Below are 22704 nucleotides of genomic sequence, written 5' to 3'. Positions count from 1 at the left end.
AATTTGGTGCAAATTTGTTAAGGTGATGTTTATTGTTGATCACAAAACATCTACACCCGAATATGTGAAAGAATCGGGCATTCGATTTTCGATTGTTGAGGCCCTCATAAGGTGTTTTGTTGAGACGCTTGCAGAAAATGCTTCAGTTTTGAACAAAGCTTGTCGTTGCCACTACTTCGGCCCAGAAGTATAGAGGAAGGTTTGCAAAATTGAGCATGGATCTGGCTGCTTCTACCAGAGTACGATTCCTTCGCTCTACTACTCCATTTTTCTGCGGTATGTAGGGAGCTGAGAAGTTGTGACTGATGCCTTTAGAAACCAAGAAACTATCCAGGAGATGATTAGTAAACTCGGTTCCGTTGTCACTTCGGATTCTAAGAACTGGCAACTTAATTTGAAGTTCAATTTCTTTGATGAAGTTTATCAGGACCTGCGGAGTTTCAGATTTGAGTCTCAGGAAGAAGACCCATGTGAAACGAGTAAAAGTCATCAACTATAACCAATATGTACTTCTTGTGATGGAGACTGGCTACGGTAGATGGACCGTAGAGATCAATATGCAGCAGCTCTAGAGGTTCGGAAATTGATGAATCAATGACCAGTGGGTGACTTCCCTTTGATTGTTTTCCACACTCACAAGCAGGGCAGAGTGTTTCATTACTGTACTTCAGAATTGGGAGGCCTCAGACGAGTTCTTCTGTGACAAGATTGTTGATGTACCAAAAGTTTAGATGAGCTAGCTTGCGATGCCACAACCAGCTAACTTTGTATATGGCTTTGGACAGAAAACATAGTTGCGTTTTCCCAATGATCAACGAGACATCCAAAGGATACATGGTCCCTTAGGATTTGGATTTGATCAAACAGGTGCTTCTGTCGCTTTTCATGATGTAGCAGTATTCATTATCAAACTCAACCCGATGACCTGCTTTGCGTAGTTGGCCTACACTGATGAGATTGTGCTTGAGGCCTTCTACGTAAGCAACCTTTTGTATTGAGAAGTTCCCTGTTGTTAATACACCGTAACCTCGGATGATACCGTTTGCGTTGTTACCATAGGTGACATGTCCTCCATTACAGATAGGCCTGAAATCCCAAAGGTATTTTAACTTTCCGGTCATGTGCAAGGAGCAGGCACTATCGATTTGCCACTCCTGTTCTTGTTCCTCCTTGCACAGAGCCTGAAAATTACACGGTTAGTTTGGGCACCCAAACAAGTTTGGAGCCCGGGGTTACAAGTGAATTCTTCCTAGATGCATGAACAAGGGTTGTGGAGACAGGTTTCGTATCAACTTTAACACATAGACCTGAGTGTTTTGAAGTCTTTTGAGAATTACGAGGTTTCTAAAAGTTACGAGGTTTCGGAGGATTACGAGGTTTTGGATGATTACGAGGTTGGACTTGATTTGGTCTTTTATGATGATAAAATCCAAAGGTAAGATTTTTCTCATTTAACCAGACACCGTACCTGGTCAGCGGTCCAGAGGGTGTGGTGTGAGGCTTGTGACCAGTCCGAGAATGAGATTTTACTGAGTTACGCTTGGGATTTGAAAAATTATGGGCATTGGACATCCTCCTAGGTTTTGATCTTTTGTCAAATTGACGTGACTTTAAGAGTGTAGGAGTTGGCAAAATTCCTTTCCTTTTTGGGTCATCTGAGGAATAGTTTTGAAAACGATATCTGTGAAAAGACTTGGCACACTTTTGGGACTTTTCAGAAGGTTTTGAAAGAACTTTCTGAAGAGTACAATCCTTTTTGTTTGTTTTCTCGATTGGAGTGTTTTTTGAAATCTGATTTGAGATGATATGTTTTTCAGGACCCTTTTGTTTTGAAATTTTGGTTTTGTTTTTTGAAAGAGTTTCTTGCTTTTTCTCACGAGATTTGAGCTCCTCTTTGAAAGCCTGTTTTGCCTGAGTTTTTGGGGAACCACAATCAGTGAGATTTAGTTGCGGTTTCCTGGAAAACTTTGACTCTTTTTGAAAACGAGGACTTGAGTCATTAGAGAATTCAAGGCTCTGAGAGCATTGACCATATTCAAAATTTTCTATTGTCAATTCATGAAGAATTAGCTGGATAGTCACAGTGCTTTTGACTTCGGTCCAAGGTAAAGAAGATTGAACAACCTCAGAGTTAGTCAAAGATAGTTCCTTAGTGGGACACTTTAAGGTTGGTAACTGCGGTTCAATATTGCTGTTTGAAGAACTGCGGTCTGAGGACAAAGTTGGACAATATACAGGGACTTCGGGTCCTTCCACAAGGATTTCCTCATCAACAACTGATGAAGCCTGAGACTTGGGATAAACTGTGCCAATGATGGGTATTTGATCACATGGATGATCCGAGGTTTCAGGAAGAATTTCCTCAATGACACAATTATTACTCAAACTGTGAAGTCTACCGAAGTGGGCTCTAATATCTTCGGAAAATGTTTTGTCATTCACTGAAAAGTGAAACTCTCGGTCTGGAGGGACATAGGGACGGTCTTTGTTAAATCGGGGTGATGAGTCTTTTGAGGTGGAGTACCCATTGGACCAACTCCAATTGTACGTATTGTCTACGGTTCCATTATTAACAAGATTTTCAATGACTTCACTTTCAGTAAACAATTTTTCGATTAACAAATTCAAACGTATAATTTCTTTTTGTCCTAGATCCCTCTGATCTAAAGCTATTCCTAATTGGGTTTCACATAACCTTTTTGCATCTTTTTCTAATATTAAGTCTCTTTCTAACATGGCCACCTTGAGTCTTTTGTCTTCTAGACGTCCTCTTACATGGAACATTTCTTGGGACGCTATGTTCTTTTCATCTAGGGCCTTGTTATAGTCTGAAAGGACGGCAGCACAAGTGTCATTAAGTTTGTCCAGAAATGGTTGACAATCATGCATGTTATAATGAAGAGTTTGAATCATAAGTTTTACCTGTTCGACAATGCTCAGAGTTCCGTCTTTATCCATGAAGCAGTAGTTCTTTTCCAGCTTTGTCGAACCATCTTCATCAGCAGTTGCTAGCATGCAAATTTTACCCTTGCCTTTGATGTTGAAGTCCTCATCCTCATCCCCTGATGACCATACTTGATGATCTCTTTTCACCCGGGCCATATATGCCCTTCCCTTTTCCTTTTCATCCATCTCATGTGCCATTCGGAGATAAAAGGCTTTGTCCTTCATTATATTTGCTTTACAGTCATTGGGAAAATGATTCTCTTTGTTGCACATATGACAAATGACAACATCTTCTTTAGCTTTGGTTGAAGGACCGGAGTCAATTGGTTTACCAGGTTGCGGTATCTCCATGGATTGATCAGAGTTCAGAGGTTGCGGACATTGGTGAGGGTGTTTTGGGTATCGAGGGTGATTGTTTTGAGGGTTGAAGTTTCGGTTAAAGGGAGGCTTAGTGAACTGTTGATTTTTGCGAAAGGAGGTTGGAGGTAATCGATTGAACTGCTGACTAACAAGAGCCATAGCATTTTGAAATTCCTCTTCATCATCATACTATGTGTCAGCTTCGTAAGACTGTGGTAGGTTTTCATAGGAGAGAGGGTAAGGTTGAGGAGTTACGTTTTGTGGAGTCTGGGCCATGAGAGCAAGTGGCCCTCCGAAGTCAGCACAATCTTTAAGCACGGTTGATTCTTGTGCTTGGAGTTCTCCGTATAGTTTGAAAAGAGCGAGTGAGTGAATCTTCCTGTCACCTTGGACTATCATCTTTGCAGTAGTCCAGTGTTTCCCCAAACCATTAAGAAACTGAAGATTGGTTTCATGGTTGCTGCGGATAGTGCCAACATTTGACAACTTGGTAACAATGAGGTTGAATCTTTTGAAGGAGTCCTTAAGGCTTTCACCCGCATGAGCTTTAAAGTTATTGAACTCGTTGAGTGCGGTGGTGAGCTTCTTATCTTGTGCTTGCTCAGAACCTTCATACAGGTTCTTGAGAACATCCCAGATCTCATTGGCTGATTTGCAATTAATGATGATGTCGAAGTTGTCAGGAGCAACTCCGTAAGATATTTCATAAAAGGCAATTGCATCATTTTCCATTTTATTGAGATCATCCTTAGTGGGACGATTCATGACAGGTTGACCTCCTCCAAGTCTGGCTTGAGCACCGTCGGCTTGAACTGGAGTAAGAATAGGGACATGGGGTCCTTCTTCTACAGATCTCCACACATCTCGTCCAAGTCTTCTTAGATATCTCTCCATCCTTTGGGACCAATGATGATACTCATTTGCCACCAATATTGGAGCTCTATTCGAACCTCCAACACTGTTGGAAACTTTAAGAGATAATGCTTGTGCCATATTTCCTTGTTTTGTAATTTTTAAGATAAAAATGAGCTTTAGCGGTATAGAAGGCTTTTCAAAATCAGAGTTTTGTTCAAAAAGCAACCACTTTGGCTCTGATACCAATTTTTGAGAGAAAAACTTTTGAGAAACACACTTCAACAAATGTTAGAACAAGTTATAACGCATAATAAGTTTAACTCATAGGATCATAAAGCTCAACAATAATAAGAAGTTAGAGTTTGGAAGTTAGATAATTAGATGCGGAAATATAATGACAGAATTGTAAGGAAATATAAATGACAACAAGTATTATATCAAGTAAACACTAAGCTGATTCTTAACAAGGATTGGATTCAAACCATGTTAGTAAGTGTGATCAGCTTAAAGTGATTAAGTCTAGAATGACTTGCTCCGAAGGAGAGATTACGATCTTAAGGTAAGAATTTAAGTTATGTAAGATCTTTGAGAGAGTAGTAAGATGAGATGTAAGAGATAAGAGAGATGTAAGATAAGAGATGTGTAAGATAAAAGATGTGTAAGATAAGAGATGTATTTTTAATTAGAGGCGGAAGACTCTATTTATAGAGTTCCGAGAACATTACAAAGACTAAAATTTCAAAGGAAGTGTCCATGTAAGGTATACTGGACAATACATTGTAAACGCATAAGTTAAAAAACTAAGTCTTTGTTCCAGACAAGGTGGTTGCGGATGGCTTCATGTTGCGGTAGCAGAATCAACATTGTGGTAGAGACGAGGACTTCCGATTAAGGTTCAATAGGGTCACTTTCTTGATTCAACAATTATAACCTTGTCATCGTCGTTCGATGTTATACACTGGTTATCACAAATTATAGTGACTAAAATAAGAAACAAGTTCAACGACCAATGATAGCTTAAATAAAATATAAAGACCAAATGAAATCTTCCAGAAAAATTCAAGGACTAAAAAGAACTTAAACTATTTTTATAAAACAACATTCTTTTAAGAAAGTATCATAAATATGAAAAGACTTATACGTGGTTGTCTACCAAATATGATTGCCATAACAATATTTTGCGATAATTTAAACTTGTTTACATTTTGATAACTTTTTATTAAATGATAATGTTCAATAAAATAAATTATTTAAACCCTTATAACATTAACAATATTTATTATGTCAAAAACATGATTAATCGGAGAAGAATACGTATTGGAAAAAATAAAAGATAATGGGATATATATTTTTTGTTGGTGAATTGTTTCACTAAATGTATTTAAGTGTAATGGGTTGAATTGTTGACCAAAATCAATCTTGATGAATATTAAACAAGTAAGGAAGGTGTGGAGTACATACTTGTTAAAGTTTATTCAAGATTTTAAGTAAGGGCTAAATGATTTTGGAATTGGTTTGAAATCTGAACAAAAGTAATTTCAGAATGAACTGATATTGGAACCAACATTGATCTCAGAGTAAGTTTGTATCGAACCGAAATAGATCTCGGAATATAGTTGATATCGGACCGAAATTGATCTCGGAACGAAATTGATCTTGGATCTGAAAGTGTCAATCGGGATCTCATAATTTCCAAGTGCTTTGAATCCTAAATCACCAACCGAAATAGAACCATATTTCCAACAAAAATTGAAGTATTCTTGTGATCATGGCTAGGGGCGATTCTGTGAAGGATATGATAAGCAAGTTTTATAAACCGAACAAGTTTAAAGGTCACGATTTTCGTAGATGGAAAAAGAAGATGCATTTTCTCCTCACTACCCTGAAAGTGGTGTATGTTTTGAGTACACCTATGCTAGAATTTGCTGAAGATGAAACTTTAGAGGCAAAAAGAAGAAGATTAAAGTGGGACAATGATGAATACATCTGTCGTGTTCATATTCTCAATGGTATGTCTGAATCTATGTTTGATATCTATCATAATGTTGAAATTGCAAAAGAACTATGGGATTCTCTTGAATCCAAGTATATGACTGCAGATGCTTCAAGTAAGAAGTTTCTTGTCAGTAACTTTATGGGTTATAAGATGTCTGACTCCAGGCCTGTTATGGAACAATTACATGATGTCACACCCCAAAACTAGAACGGCGGAAACGTACGGGGGCGGAGGACGTCATGTAAGTATCACAACACATGAAATATAGTAATCAAAGTACAAACAACCATTGCATTAATATGTATAAGTTTTACATAAGTTTTTAAACATTACATATTCGAACATCAAAGTAGATACAATAGAAGACAAGAGTCGCAATACGGTACTAGGTAGTCTTCTCAAAAGCTTCGGGAGTGTACCTGTCTACTGGATTCCTGAGAATACAAGTTATTTTAAAAGAGTAGATCAACATTTAAGCTGGTGAGTTCATAAGTATTTTAGTTATATAAATTATACTCTAAGTTCTTGGAAAAGTTCGCTGGTTCCTCCAGAAAATCCTATATTTCCTGATGTGATAAAATGATAACCTCAATAGTTCCCTCTACAATTACTTAGTTTATACTAGTTATATATAACCTAATATAGAATGGACAGTTAAATGGGTGAATTTGCCCTAAGCCCACAACCGAACAAGGAACAAGAAGTAAGGCAGAAGTCACACATTTCACTGTCAATCGGATATTACTTATATATAACTCTGATGTATAAACTAAGGAATTATAGAATTAGCCACTAAAGGTCCTTTACGTTATACTAGTTTAAAGAGAGTGAATGACTAAGTTCCATATGATAAGTAGTTTTAAATCCCCATAAAACCGTTTCTGAATAGTAGTTTTAAATCCCCATAAAACCGTTTCTGAATAGTAGTTTTAAATCTCCATAAAACCGTTTAGTTTTATTTATGGAAGGTGATTAATACAATAGTATTTCTTAAAAATAAACTACCGATGAATAACTACCCTAATATTAACCTGGTTAATTAGGGTTTAAAATGTGATAAAGTTGTAACCATGCTGGACTAGAATGAACACGACGACCTACTGGTGTCGAAACTGAATATGTGACATTTGTCACCCCATGGCTGGTCTGCCGGACTATAGCTAGCAGTCGGGATGTGGGATTGTCGATCCCGTATAGATCTATACACACAATGCCCGCTCTCCCTCCAGGAGATTCTGGTTACAAGGATATAACATAGCAAGTATTGCTATGTACTGAAGACATACCATCACATTTTAGTTTGAGTAAAAATCGAATTATATCCTTTTCTTGATAAAGTAGTTTAGACCTCGTATACTTATTTAAAAAAATAGATTTCTCGTTTGTTTCTAATTTAGTTTGTATTATGACCCTGTGATTGCTAACCCTGGTACGTTATATTTGTACCCCTGTTAATGCAAACCCGGTATGATGTATTATTACCCCATGATTGCTAACCCTAGTACATGGTATTTGTACCCCTGTTAATGCAAACCCGGTTTAATGTATTATTACTTCTTTAATATATTATCCATATACTAAAAGTATTATACATATCCTGGTATAGATAAATGAATTGTCAGTACTTTCCTTTCCTAATATAACTGGAATAAAAATTATACAATCGTGAATCATACTTGTATATTTAGTTTTGAATCATAAATTATACCTATTATAATTTGTACGTTCTATGTTGTTAGCATGATCTCTCCGGAATGTACCCCTTTGCTCAGCATGATACAAAGGTAATGATACCAACTGAAGTAACCTTTTATATTCCCATATGTATAATGTATATAATTAAGAAGGAAACGACCTTCGGACAATTAACCTCACCTCAAATCCAGATCCAAATAAGGAAAAAGAGATAAGGCAACTCTTTAGTCCTAAGCCCTTTAAGTTTTATTTATATACTTATACATATATGAATATGATATTGATAATTATAATTTGAAATAGTTTATAAAACCTTTTTCAAATATTTTAACTGTATTAAAAGAGTTTACATGACTTTAAAGATTTAACATGGCTTTAAGTCATTTTGGAAGTATTTGGTAATCCTTAAAAGCATAAGGAAATCCTTTGTGTGATTATTATCACATACAATTATTAACAAAATTTAGATTGTGTTCAACTTGTATTCCCCCCTAAAAAGCATTTAAAACCATTAAAAAGGTAGATTATAGGGGTATGAACTCACTTGATAAGTGGTGATTTGGGCAACGTTTCGTTTCTATAAATGAACTTTCTCGAAGAAACCGCGAGTTTTTGATTAAAACCGGGCTTTACACGGGCAGCACTTCGACTGGAAAGAGGTTAGCTTCTCGAGAATTCCGGGGCTTCGGGGCTTACTTCAGGTTTTAGATATGATACCGGGGCTTTGGGGGGTTGTAAGAAAGTTTCTGGAGGTGAAAGAAGTGAAAAAGGATGAAAAATGGTGTAAAAATGGGTTAAGAACCGGAGAGTCTCGCACCCTATATATAGTCCGAAGCCTTGGATCCGAAGCAAGGACGGTGCGATGCGTGTTCAGACAGGTGGCGAGGGGGAGGAGGAGTCAGCAGTGACGTGGCAGCGAGGGAAGAGGGACGCGTGTCTCAGTTCGCAAGGGACCACGAGCCCGAGCTCGGAAGTAGCCACGGTGCGAGGCGCGTCGGAACAGGAGTGGACTAGCCTTCGGTCCAATCAGAAGAGGACACGGGTCCGACACGGGGAGGTCTCGCATGCGAGGTGACGTGTCCGGATTGTGGCCATGCGATTTTTCCCGGTTTTCAAGATTTTTCGATTTTTGTGCCCAAAACTTGCAAAATTCATAACTTTCGCATACGACCTCCGTTTTTGACGTTCTTTATATGCACACATAGGTAAAATTATGCTCTACGACTTTTGTTTAGACTTCGTTGGATAATTTTGACTTTATTTTTAATATTATTATTTTTAACAGACCGGGACAGGAAATCCGTTAAAAATTCATAACTTCTTTATTCGAAGTCCGTATTCGTCTGTCTTTTTACCGTTGTACTACTATTGACGAGACCTTCGATTCTCGTTTAGGTTGTGTCGGCTAAAAATCATTCGATCTTTATTTCGAGTTTTTAGCTATATACTGCTATACTGAAACTTAGAAAAATCATAATTTCCTCATACGAAGTCATATTTTGACGTTCTTTTTATGAAAGTTCTCGGTTTAACATAATCTACAACTTTTACTTAGATTGTTATGGCTAAAAAGCCTTTTATTGAAAATTCACTTTTTACACTGAACAATGTTTTGCCGGTTTTGTTGCGGATCTTCGATTGGTCATAACTTCTTCGTTATAACTCAGATTTCAGTGTTCTTTATATTTTTGGAAACCTTGTTACAATCTCTACCACTTTGTTCATCCCAATTTATTTTTGACCTAAATTTGACTGGTGTTACACATGAAATGTTAAGGATCTTGGGACATTTCGCTGAAAACAATCTGAAAATGGATGAAGCCATTTTTGTGGCTGTGATTATTAACAAACTTTCCTCTTCGTGGATAGATTTTAAACACAATCTAAAACATAACAAAGAGGAATTAAGTTTGACTCAACTTGGAATCCATTTACGGATTGAAGAGTCATTAAGGACTCAAGAACTTGATAACAATCTGAAAGGCAAGAATCAAGTAGGTTCCTCTTTTGTGAACATGGTTGAAATAGAAAGTTCAAAGAATTCCAAGAAGTCTAAGGGAAAAAGGAAGATCAAAGGAAAGGATGATAAGTCTTACAAAAAGAAAGAAAAAGTGGTTTGTTGGAATTGTAACAACCCGAGTCACTTCCAAAAAGGTTTTCGTCTTTGTAAAGTGAATAAGGATGGTACTAGACCAAGTGGATCCAAGGATCCAGAAAAGAAACAAGGTCAATTTTATGATTTCTTGCAGAATTCTAAATATGATCAGGATTATATTTCTATGATTTCTGAAGCATTTTATGTTCAGGATGATGATGTTGCATGGTGGGTTGATTCAGGAGCAGCAACATATTTGTAAAGATCTTCGTCGGTTCAAGGAATGCCAACCAATAGAAGGGTTTAGGATCTGTTTTGCTTTACTTTACTTCTGGAAAGTGTTTGTGTCTGAACAATGTTTTATATCTTCTGGGGATTCGAAAGAATATCGTGTCTAAAATTGTCTTGAATAATTATGGTTACAAACAAGTATTAGAAAGTGACAATTATATCTTGTCAAGACATGGTTCTTTTATGGGTTTTGTTTATGTAAGTAATGGAATGATTAGGCTTAATATAAATTATTCAAGTTAAGATAATTCTGTTTGCATGGCTTCTTCTAGTTCTAGCAATACTTTTGATAAATCAGATTTATGGCATGCTAGACTACGACACATTCATTACAAGAGATTAAAAGACATGTCCAAAATGATTTTAATTCCTGCTTTTGATATAAATAAAGAAAAATGTAAAACATGCATGTTAACTAAAATCACATGACAACCTTTCAAGGATGTTGTTAAGGAAAGCAATGTGTTGGAACTTATGTATAGTGATTTGTGATTTCCATGCAACACCTTCCCTTGGAAAGAGAAAGTATGTTGTTACTTTTATTTATGATGCATCTAGATATTGTTATGTCTATTTGCGACATTCAAAATATGAAGATCTGGATAAATTTAAGATTTATAAACAAGACGTTTAAATTCATAAAAATGAATCAATAAAAGTTTTACGTACTGATAGAGGTTGTGAGTATTATGATCAAATTTATTTTGAATCAACTGGAATAATACATCAAACCACAGCTCCTTATACACCACGCCAAAATGGTGTTGCTCAAAGGAAAAAATAGGACTTTGAAAGAAATGGTTAACTCCATGTTGTCCTATTCAAGTTTAAGTAAAGGTTTCTGGGTGAAGCTATGTTGACAACATGTTATATTTTGAATAGAGCTCCAAACAAAGGAGTAAGAACACTCCTTATGAACTTTGGTGTAAAAAGGTACCAAATTTGAGTTATCTCAAAGTTTGGGGTTGTAGAGCAGTTGTAAGGCTCACTGAACCCAAACGGAAAACATTGGGTGAAAGAGGTATAAATTGTATCTTCATTGGATATGTTGAGCATTCCAAAGCTTATAGATTCTATTTTTTAGAATCTAATGAATCTGTGTCTGTGAACACTGTTATAGAGTCTAGAGATGCTATCTTTGATGAAGAAAGATTTACATCTATTCCGAGACTAAGGTACATGATTCAGTAATCTTCTAGTAAGAGTAAAACTCAAGCTGAAGATGTTTCTGGTGGTACAAGTTCTGTTCCAGAACTTAGAAGGAGTACTAGATCTAGAAAAGCTAAATCTTTTGGATATGATTTTCAACTATATTTAGTTGAAGGAACAAGGGATGAGACTGTGTCTCAACATCAATATTATTCTAATATTGAGGAGGATCTAAAGACTTTCAATGAAGCTTTGGCTTCTAGGGATGTTCATTTATGGAAAAAAGCAATTCAGGGTGAGATTGATTATATCATGCATAACAATACTTGGGTACTCTCTGATTTACTTCTTCGTTGCAAGGCATTAGGATGTAAGTGGATCCTAAAAAGAAAGATGAAGGTAGATGGCTCAATTTATAAGTATAAATCCAAATTGGTTATCCAAGACTTTAGGCAAAAAGAAGGCATTGATTTCTTTGATACTTATGCTCATGTTGCCAGAATTTCAACTATTAGATTAATGTTAGCTCTTACAGCTATACATAATCTTGTGATTCACCAAATGAATGTGAAAACTGCATTCTTGAATGGTGAATTGGATGAGGAAATTTATATGAAACAACCTGAAGGGTTTGTGATGCTAGGAAATGAACGCAAAGTGTGCAAGTTGAAGAAATCATTATATGGTTTGAAACAAGCTCCAAAAAAATGGCATCAAAAGTTGATGATGTTGTATTGTCTAATGGTTTTTGATTAAACCAATATGACCAGTATGTGTATAGCGAATTTGATACTTCTGGTAAAGGAGTTATAATTTGTTTATATGTGGATGATATGTTGCGTTTTGGTACTAAATTCGAAGAAGTTAACAAAACCAAGAAATTATTATCATCTAGTTTTGAAATGAAAGACCTGGGGGAGGCAGAGGTAATCCTTGGTATAATTACTAAACAAGGAAACAATGCAATTTCAATTCTTCAATCTCATTACATTGAGAAGATTTTGAAAAGTTTAGCTTTAATATTTGATGCTGAATTCAATGTGGAAAGCCTAATATTTAAAGATTGGCACACATTATTATCATCATCCCAAAGTATGTGTTCAGTATTGCAAGTAAAGGAGGTTGAAATTTTATTTCTTAATAGTTCTTTGAAAAGTTGTATTTGCAGGTTCAAGAACAAAAGACCTAATTATATAAGCGTGAAGTTTAGCTGCTTCAAGAAGTTAGGACTTGACTTTGATATGCTTATTGAAGGATGGGACACAAGCTAGTAAAATATAGTCTCAAGTTAGAAATTATGAGAATGTAAACTATTGTGTATATTATCTTCATGTAGTCACTTTGATAGAAAGGGTTCAATCCTTAGTGACACCCTGATATTCGAATATTTGGAATGAATAATATACTAATGTGAAATTTAATTACCACGACATTTCATTTATGCATCAGTTTGTTGTTGTTATGTTTTGTTTTTAAGTTAATCAAGATTACACTTAAATAGGGGAGGTTTGTTGGTGAATTGTTTCACTAAGTGTATTTAAGTGTAATGGATTGACTTGTTGACCAAAATCAATATTGATGAATATTAAACAAGTAAGGAAGGTGTGGAGTACGCACTTGTTTAAGTTTATTCAAGATTTTAAGTAAGGGCTAAATGATTTCTGGATTGGTTTGAAATCAGAAAAAAAGTAATTTTGGAATGAACTGATATTCGAAACGAGATTGATCTCGGAATAAGTTTATCTCGGACCGAAGTAGATCTCGAAACGTAGTTGATATCGGACCGAAATTGATCTCGGGACGAAATTGATCTCGGACCTGAGTGTGATGCGAATCGGATTTCGGAACACTGGAACTGATTACGATGCGAATGCACTTTCGCAACGAAAGTGGTTGCTGTTCAATTGCGATCGTTCACAACTAGTTGGAACGTAACACTTTGGAGCATTCACATCAGATAGCATGTTACTGTTCATTTCTCATCAGAACGATCCTTGCGATCGCATCGGAACGATCCTTGATGGATCACATCGGAAAGACCCATAAGAAAGCAATCACAAAAAACTTGTTTTCGCAACCATGAATCGCAACAAGCATGCATCGGAACGAGTGCAGTTCGGTGTTTTAGCCATCGTTGTTTTATCCAATGGTTAAAACGATTGTTTTTGTGTCAGGTTTTACTGTTAATGATAGTCTTTGGGACACACGTTGGTTATACTTTTATCCATTGGTTAAATGCCCGTTTTGTGTCGTTTTGAACGTTGGAAACTGTTATATAACTTTTTGTTTTGACAAAGAGACATATTTAAGCAAGTTTTTGTCAAAATTTTCATAGATGGTACAACGCGTTGAAGAACACAACAGACAAAAACATACTTCTCATTCTCTTTTCCTCTTTTCAAACTTCTGAGTATTATCGAATTAAGGATTTGGGAGTACCATCCAAATATTTCGATATCAGATTTTCCAAGTGATTTGAATCACAAATCACCAAGAGAAACATAAACATATTTCTAACATTTTCAATTATATTTTTGTAGGTCTGGCAATTGGGTTGGCGGGCCAGAAAACATAAAATCACCCTAAATCATATAATATATGGGTTGGCGAGTGGGAAACCTCAACCCAATCCAATCCATATAGCCCGTTTAAGTATATGGGTTTGGGTTTTCACACGTTAGTGGGCCGAACCCAACCCGTTTAATATATATATATATATATATATATATATATATATATATATATATATATATATATATATATGTGTGTGTGTGTGTGTGTATGTGTGCGTGTGCATGTCTGTGTGTGTGTGTGTCAATGAAATAAAATGTTTGTTTTGTTCGGTTTAACCAAAATAATTAAAATTTAACCAAAACCAAATCAAATAAGGTATCCTTGTTCTGTTAATCAAGCTGGATTAACCAAAAACCAAATAACCTGAACCAAATAAACCAAACATCATTTGGTTCGGTTTGGTTATTTGATTTTGATTTTTTATCACACCCACACTTGTAAGTACATGATGCAAACAACTTGTTACATAATAAATGTATGAAATCTAATAAACCACAAATAAAACAAGAATTGTTTTGATAAATTACAAAGCTGGTGGAGGGAAAACCTGCTTCAACCATTTAAGAGATTAGAGAAAATTTCTTCAACTTATAAAATATAAAAATAAGCGAGAAAATTTCCACTTGTAAAATATAAAAATAAATTAATATTTCTGATTTTAAGATTTAAATATTATGAGCGTATTGTGTGAAATCATAGTTGAGGATGTTGAAATCGCAGGTGGTGTACTCCTGTAACACCCTGTTCCAAATTATTTCCTAATGCGGGGCCGTGACCCGAAGACCAGTTATCATAAGGCTTAGGGACTTTGAGAAAAAGGAGATTTAGACCCATTTGGGTGTGGATAAGGTAGAATAGATGATCTGGAAATTCAGTTTGTGATTTGGAGCCCAAGGGTATAACTGTAAAGTGTAGTCTAGCTTTTTGCGAATTTTAGATTTTTGTTTGGAAAATTTTAAGGCAAGGATGAGAAGTGTAGAGCTTCTCCTTACCTTTCCGGGGATATAAGGATCGTCGAAAACGGACTTAAAACGAAGAAGTTATGGCCTTTGGAAGTTTGGTGGTTCAACGGTTAAACCTTGTACGCAGGGCGTATATAAGTGTACGGTGGGCGTACTAGTGTTGAGCCTAGTACGTTGGGCGTACATGGGAGTACACAAGGCATACTAGGAAGATTGGTCGTGGATGCTTAAGGGAGTACGTAGGACGTATCAGAGGCACGCAAGGCCTACTCCAGTTAGACCCAAACCCTAATTTTAGGTCTTGGACCCTATTTAAGCTCATTAACTCACCATCAAACCCTATTATCTTCAGGATCGATCTCCTTAAGCCCTAGAAATGAAACCCTAGCCTCCATTGGTGTGGTTCTTGAATTTTTGGTGGTATTTCATGCATTTTGGTGCTCATATAAGAAGAAGGAGCTTCTTGGAGAAGTGTAGGATTGCTTGGAGCTTGTGGATACAGGATTAGTGCATCTTTATCTACCTTCTCAAGGTATAAAGCTTCAAACTTGATGACTCTATGCATAGATCTTGTTATGGCATAGTTTCATAAGCTTTTGTCCCAAAATTTTGGATCTTTGTGAGTATAGATTACTCCAAAGCATATTAACTGTCCTTTTGAGGTCTTGAAGTGTATTAAGCCATGAAAATGCTTGCTTGATGGTTTCCTTAGCACCATGCAAGAGTTAAGTGGTTTTGAGTGTTGTGAAAGGAACGATTTTGGAGAAGTGGTTGGACTGCCTTTGACTTAACCCAATAAGGTTTCGACTTTATGTTTTAAGATATGACTTAGGGTTAATGTGAATTTTTGGCCCCTGATGAGTACTTTGCATGTACTCAGAAGTACGCTCAACGTAAATTGAGGTTCATGCTTTAGGGACTTGTATATTGAGCTTAGAGGGTAAGTACGTGGGTCGTGCACTTTTGGTACGTGGGGCGTACTACCCATGAAGTGTAATTTTGGGTCTTTTGGTTTGGGACTTGTTGGGCCATTGGACTTCTGACCTTGGGCCATGGATTGATTATGGTCTTTCTTGGAATTTGATTCATGATGGTTTTTGGGCCCAATTAGGTAGTTGGGCCATATCGGGCCTTGGTTTTGGGCCAAGTAAAAAAAGGGTAAAATGGACTTTCACCCTGGTCATTAGGCAAGTAATTCAGATTCTTGATTATGGGTCGAGATTCAATTATTAATTGGATGATATTTGATAGTGGTAGCACGCGGGGATTTCCGGATCAGCGGTCTGAGCATTTTTCGTAGATATTCAACCGCTTTATGTGAGTTTTCCTCACTGTACTTACAGGTCGAAGGCACCAAGTCCAGCCTATTGGATTGGTATCCTGATATACCCTGATATGTTGAGTATAGAATAGATCTGCATGTTTATATGCTAGTTGCCGATGTGCTAGTCTGGTAGATCTGTAGGACTACCTATGATTCTGTCTACATGATTATCTGTATATGTTTGTTATCTGTTATATGCCGACATATTATGTTTGGTTGAGGTTTTACTGCTTCATGTTGTATCCAAGAAACCCTAGAGCATTCCAGATATGAGCTGAGGGTTGGGTAGGGCATGCTAGATTCATATTGAGGGCTCAGGTGCATTCCAGATACGAGCTGAGGACCGGGAGGTATGCCACACTCGTAATGAGGGCTTGAGGGTATTTCAGTCCGATGACTAATTGGGTCAGGGAGCAAGCCAGACATAAGTTGTGGGCTCGGGAGCAATCCATATATGAGTTGTGGGCCCGATAGGCATGCTGGACTCATACTGTGGGCTCATGGGTATTCCATTCTTTTAGCTATGGAGCCAGTACACACTTTTGTTTGTATATGTTATCTATTTGTGTGTTGTTACTTTGGGGGAACTCACTAAGCTTCGTACTTACAGTTTTAGTTTATAGTTTCAGGTTCTTCAGAGGACCGTGGCGAGGCGAATGCGTGACCGTACACATCCTTAGTTTTAATACTGAATGGATCTTGGGAGACTCTGATTTTAAATCATGTTTTGGAAACAATGGTTTTATAAAAAACTTTTATTAGTAAATGGGTTGTTTTGAAAAGTTCAAGTTGGTTGTGATTTTTGAGGCGTTACAAGTTGGTATCAGAGCCTTGGTTTGAGTGAATTGGAGGAACACTTGTGTGAATCCAGTCTCAAACTAAGGAAAAGGGTTTTAAAAATGATTTTTAAAGTTTTTTTCAAAATAACCAAAAGAGGATGTGATGTGCATGATCTGCCGGAGCCAATAAGTAGTCCCCAAATTACCACACTGTTATCTGATGTCGTGATATGTTAAAACAACATGCTAGTGATAGGGTAGGGATCTTCAGGAATTGCATGATAAAATTGCTTGATTATATGATTCCTGGTAGCCTAGGGTTTCTTTCTTATATGGAATTGACATCATAACTATAGTTTCTTAGTGTATGCATCATAGTTGTAAATAACTATGATTCTAGAGCCTGAGAATGTTTGGTTTAGCCTTATTTACTGTTCTTGTTTGATGAAGGGCTTAGGGTAGAATCAAATATTCGACTGTCTATAGGATCCAGTGTTATGTATGATTAGCATACACGAGTGCTGCAGGGTTGGTGGAAGTTTTATGAGTGGGTGCAGTTCGTAGCAGGATGGCATGAAGAACGATTAGCCACTCCTGAGAGTGTGAGGGCAGGATGAAGGTGTATACTAGATGCTTGGGCCTAGTGGTCAGAATTTTCATGTGAGGACCTTCCTGATTTTAGTATGTCTTAGTGCCAGTCGACTCCACTGCTTGAATGCTGCTTGCTTTGTGCGTTGTGGGACCCACATTGATGTGAGCTAGCTATCAAATAAATACGTTAAATTACATAATACGAAGGTTAAATAATCTTAGAGTGAAGGATTCAGTCCTATTGCAGAAATCTCGTTTGAGTCTAACCGTTGTAGGTTTGGGTCTTTTATTCGAAAGATTATTTAAGTTTTGTTGCATGTAATTGTATTAATGAATTGGTTACCTGACATTGATTAAGGTCGTTCAACAACTGATGGCAGGGGAGGTGGGGAGTCCTAGGAGAGCCTAGGAGTTATTTTAGAGCGATTGCTACGTTGTTGAGAAAGTATTGGGAATATTATTATGAGTAGGTGACTTAGAGGACCCGAGATGATTCTTGAGGAAGTATGGATAGGTGTGGAAGGTAGTATTTGGGATCGTACTACTGGAAGCAGATATAGGATCCATACTCGAATCGAAGATAAATTTCGGGGGCTCTAAGGGTTGGTTGGGGAATATAGCATGGTTTGATACCATGATTCGTGCAGTGGTTCTGTATCTGCCGAACTTTTTGTTATGGTTGCTAAGACATAAGGATGAGTCCTGTAATTGTTTTGGGCCCCAACGACACATCGGTTTGGGTTGATGGGTTCATACCTCGATGATTTTGTTGGTTTTGAGGTCTCGAGGGTTTTGCTTGAGGCCGTACATTGAGTCGTGGGACTCAAGAAGGAAACGATTGTTATGATCGGCTTCGGGATTGCAGCTGGAAGTTGAGTGGTTGATTAATGGATTGGATTGTCGCTATTGATGGCAAGGATTATACTCTTTCAGTTTTCAAGTTCAGAGAAGGAGTGAGCAGGCTTGTGACTTTCAGAGTTGGGATGTAAACCCAACATGGGGCCAACTGGTTGCGGTGTTCGGCTATGTTAGCGTGAGAATACGCATGAGGATTGTTGTGGATAGATGCTTAGTGATGCGATCAAGGGTCTGTCTTCCTTGGATATAGGAAGTCAGGTACCTGATTGACAATTGGGATGGCAGGCAAGGAGTATATGTTTTGGATCGTAAGTCGATGGTTGCGTATGCATTTTCATGAATTCCTTAATTCTAAGTGGTTATGATTGTAAAATTTGAGAGGTCTTCAAATGAAATCTAGAATTATCTTAGGATTTGATTGGTCCTTATCTGGAAGATCGTCCTGAGTGTGTTATGTTGGATTGGTGTTTAAGCCCATAACTATATTTGGTATGTACTTGACCCGGTTGTAGCATGACCCTATTGGGTTGCCTTCACCAGAGCAACTTGACTGGATGAATAATGAAGAAAGAGGTTATTATGGTTTATTAATATATTATATGAATAATATATTAAAGGAGAAATCATATTTGTTTAATTAATATTGGTCAAGAATTAACTTAGAATTAATTTTGTGGTCAAAAGATATTAATTAAACTTTGGGGGCTGATATTGCAATTATAATATAGTTGCAATATGGGCTGTGGATCCCTTAAGAAAGGGATGGATGATTTTATATGCGAGCCCATATAGAAATCGTCCAAGCTAGGGATTCTAGAAGGATCTTGTGGGCTACTTAGAGCCTAAGCAACCTAATTAGGTCTTTGATTGAAACCCTAACTCTGCAGCTATATAAAGGACCCTTGGGCACTAGAATTCGGTTACCAAAAACCTTAGAAGGTTTCCAAGAGCCTATTTTAGCCTTCCCTTCTCTCTCCAAATCATCCAAGTGCTTTGATGTTTGTGATTCATTAAAGGCATCGCATTTGAGGTGCTAGGTTCTCAAAAGCTCAAGGATCTTCAAGCTACAATTGAAAGGTAATTTTCTAACTTGGTTTTAGTTATGTTTTTCGAGTTTTGTATGCTAGACATAGGGTTTATAAGCTTTGGATAATTATTGCATGTACAAATAGAAAAACTAGATCCAAAGCCTTAGGGTTTGCATGTGCACCATAAGATTGTTGTTTTGCTCATAACCCAATAGTGGTATTAGAGCCTAGGATGTTCTTCTATTGTATTTGATGCAAAAGTTAAATTTTCGAAGCTTGAAAATTTCGTTTTTTGGATTCTGTCTGGACTCACGTCGTGACACAGAGCCTGTCACGACGTGAGTTCAGCTCTGTTGCTGAATCTAAGTATTTGCCCTAATTTGAATTGGATAATTACCATAAATTGTTTTTTCAAATTAAAATCCGATTTTTCTGGTATGGTAATTGATATCCTAATCAAATTAAAGGATAATTGTCAAATTAAGATAATTACTTCTTTTATATGATAAATATTAATTATTTGTATTTTGATTTGAATTATCTTGTCAAGAAAATAGATTAGGTCAAATTATGTGATAAATAATAATAATATGATTAATTAATTATTTTTCAAATTTGATCTAAAAGATGTTTTGAAAAGTTTCAAAACTTGCCCTCAAGTTTTGGGACTTAAATTTTTAATTAAAAGTTTGAATTTTGAGATATTAAAATTCCAAACCCTAGAATTTTACAAGTTTAAAATTCAACCATTATACTATTATAATATTATAAGATTAATAATTATATATATGTATAAGATTAAGCTAGTCTTACCGTTAGTAGGCCTCATTCCTGAAGCCAATCTATAAGGGGGTATAAGGTTGCTGCCTATAAAATGACAGTTTAATGGGTGTCCACTCTCACCCACCGCTTCCTTGATTGGTGGAGGGTCGTTAGCCGAACGGGTAGGATAGGGCAACTAATTCCTCATTAAAAGTATAATGATTAATAAAGTAACTAATTTTTTTTATTAAATTCCCAATATTAGTTACTTTAGGAAAATGTGAAATGATGCTATTCTATGAGATTACACTTTGCACCCTGCCAAGTCGTTAGTGGAGCGTGCGTGGATAACCGACATACTAATTTGGGACTAGCAATGGTGGCAAAGGGTAGCTCGATGTTTATCACACATCAATGGAGCTTGCGTGGTTAACCGACACATTGATTAGGTGATAAATGACATCGAGAGTACCAAGTATATTTGCATGGTTATTCACACCTTGTTTGTGATCCTCGGTATCCCAGTCACAAACTTGAAGTGCATATCGAGATTTAAACATGCCATCGAAAAGTTCAATGAATCTCAAAAGATCTAGGAATTTCAACTCATTTAAAACTTAATTGTCTTTTTCATTTTTCATGGTAGAAATTGATAAATCATCATTTACCTACCTTCAAATTATTTGCAATTAGATTACGACATCCCTCTTCTGAATTGTAAATAATTGTGTTGGATCCTAGCCCTAATTTCTCATTTGGGTATTTAATTGGGGATTCTTATCTAATCTAAACTTTGTTCCTTTTCTATTTCAGATGTCTACTTCGAACAACAACAACGCTTCTGGCTCCACCCCTTCCAGCTCATTCTCACTTATGAACTTGTGTGGGAGGGTGATGTTCGATGGGTCCAATTTTAACGATTGGATCCGCAACATTTGCATGGTCACCCGTTACATGGACAAAGAGTATGTTCTCGACAAGGAGCTGAAGGATGTTAATGTGAACACTGCCACTCTCGAAGAAATCACTGCTTACGAAACTCATGAGCGAGATACTACGAAGGTTCATTGCATCATGCTCGCAACAATGACTGCTGAACTCCAAAATTCCTATGAGTACTACTATCCCTACGATATACACCAAGATTTGATGGAAAGGTTCCATCAAAGTGCTACGCAGGAAATGTATGAGATCATCGCTGCGATGATCACTGCCAAAATGAAGGATGGAGAGTCCGTCACAACCCACTTGCAGAAAATGTAGAGATACGTGGACCGTTTGCTAAAGTTAAATGTTAACTTCGATGATGAGCTGGCCATAGATATTATTCTACACACCTTATCTCTTTGCTACGACCAGTTTCGTATGACCTACCACATGAACAAGGAGGAGGTCACTCTAAGCAAGCTTCAAGGCCTGCTAAGGACTGCTGAGAGTAGTCTGAAAGGCAAATCTATTGCATCTACTCCTACTACCGCTGCCCCTGTCTTGGCTATTGGGCAAGGAAAAGGAAAGAAGAGGAAGGCCCCTTCTAAGAGCCACAAGGGAAAGTCTCACGATGGTGCCTCTTCTAGTGGAACCAAAGCTAGTCATGCTGCTCCCTCTTCTAACCCAAATGAAGCAGAGTGCTACTACTGCCACGAGAAAGGGCATTGGAAACGAAGCTGCCCGAAGTAACTGCAGGATATCAAGGATGGGAAGATAAAGCCCTCCTTCGCAGGTATTTATACTATTCAATCTAATACCTCATCACATGCTATGTCTTGGGTCCTCGATACAGGATGTGGTTTTCACATTTGTTCTGATTTGCAGGGTCTAAGAAGAAGTAGGGATGTGGATCATGGGAAGATAAACTTGATCATGGGGAATAGCAAAGCGTCGCCTGTTACCAATATTGGAGTTTATTCTTTAGTGCTTAGTAGTGGGTTAGGTCTAGATTTGAATAATTGTTGCTATTCGTCAGAAATGACACGAAACATTATTTCTTTTCATGGTTTGTATAAACAAGGTTTTAGATTTTTGTTTAACAATGAAAATGGTTCTATTAATGCTTTATTTAATGGTACTTTCTATTTTGAAGCATTGCCTTGTAATGGAATATATGAAACTGTGATGGTTGTAGAGAACTTAGGAAATGATGTGTTGCATATCGATTCTTCCAATGGTTTGGATAAGGCATGCTTGTTGCATTGTCGTCTTGGACATGCCAAGAAGAAGCGCATAGCCCAACTCCAAAAGGATGAAGTGTTGGAGTCATTCGACCTTAGGGATGATGACACGTGCAAGTCTTGTTTACTTGGAAAGATGACCAAGTCACCCTTCACTGGCACCTATGAAAGGGGTGAGGGTTTATTGGATCTCATACATACCGATGTATGTGGGCCCTTTAGATCCACCACAAGGGATGCGAACCGCTTCCATGTGACTTTCACCGATGAT

This window comes from Lactuca virosa, chromosome 3 (assembly GCF_052849685.1).
Source record: "Lactuca virosa cultivar CGN04683 chromosome 3, Lactuca_virosa_CGN04683_v6, whole genome shotgun sequence".
NCBI lineage: Eukaryota > Viridiplantae > Streptophyta > Magnoliopsida > Asterales > Asteraceae > Lactuca > Lactuca virosa.
This window is presented reverse-complemented; position numbering follows the sequence as displayed.